This window comes from Arachis ipaensis, chromosome B06 (genome assembly GCF_000816755.2).
Source record: "Arachis ipaensis cultivar K30076 chromosome B06, Araip1.1, whole genome shotgun sequence".
Classification (NCBI taxonomy): domain Eukaryota; kingdom Viridiplantae; phylum Streptophyta; class Magnoliopsida; order Fabales; family Fabaceae; genus Arachis; species Arachis ipaensis.
The window spans coordinates 8,433,391-8,434,696 of record NC_029790.2 but is presented as its reverse complement, the minus strand read 5'-3'; positions in this window follow the sequence as shown (position 1 = coordinate 8,434,696).

Here is a 1,306-nt window from a genome sequence, read left to right as displayed (position 1 = left end):
ATGTATTTAATATACTTAAAACTTTTTCTATATTATATACTAGTATGTATGAAAAAAAAAAAAGAAATAATAATGGAGCGTGGGGTCAAATTAAGAAAATAGTCAAATACAAAAGGTTTGTAATAAACTGGAAAATTTTGGGAATCGCAATATCTTAGACTTAAATTTGTTTGTGATTGTAACAGAACAAAGACGTCAAAAGGCCTATATATATACTCACTCAAATATTAACAAGCAGATGAAGTTTCAATAAGCAGTTTCAAAGTGGCAGCAAAAAACAACATATTAAAAAAAATAAAAATGGAGGGGGGTGTCATATTCATGCAAAGGACACATATAGCAGAAATAGGAAGATAGTGAAATGAATCCAATGTAATTCATATGATTGGAGGAGGAAGAGCATGCACAAAAGTATGATAATGAGGCACCTCATATTGTCAACTTTGTCTTAACGTAGAAAGTAGAATCCTATGAAAGTGAAGACAATTCACATTTCAGTTGACACCGCGTTACTAGATTCTCTGCGATTTGCTCAACAGACCAACAGTCAAGACCAATCACCAATCTATTGCATAAAATGGAAAATCTTTTAACAAAACTAGAAAACCAATATCTTATTTTTTATTTTCTTTCTGTCTCAATAAGAGAAATATTAAGAAAGCATTATTCCTGTTTGTTCCCGGACTGGGCTTTGGGGCCTATATAGTAGTGTATTTAAGAGGAGGTTAACAAAATTAAGGAATAAAAGAGAATTAAGGAAATATAGTTGCTAAGGTGGTGGGCCTACCATAGTTTGAATGATCATTTTACAGTGGACCGAAATCCAGTCCAGGAAACAAAGCCACAAGCTTGTAGTGTGCCTGAGAAATCTCATTAATTTATCACCCTTATGCAGGCTTTTTCTTTATTTCAAAAAAAAAATTATCAATTTAAATCAAAATACAGAAATTTATTAATTTATGTATTTAGATTTAGATGTGGTTTTAGTTTTACTGGCAAAAAAGCGAAAACAAAACTTATAATGCTTACGTTGTTGCTGGCAGCGAAAACAGTACTAATTTTTTGTTACACCTTCGCTGTTTTTGTTCGCGAAAATGGACAAAAAATAGAGAATAGAGAAAATTATTATCATCCTCTAGCTATGAAGCACAAACACTTCGTTGAGTGGTTGTGTTCGCGTGTTGGACACACTTTGAACACGACACTCATCGATATTCGTCCGACACGCATCCAACCGTATATTAATAAAAAATAAAAAAATTTTCTCTAGACACACCTAAATACCATCACATGTCAGCGTATCTTG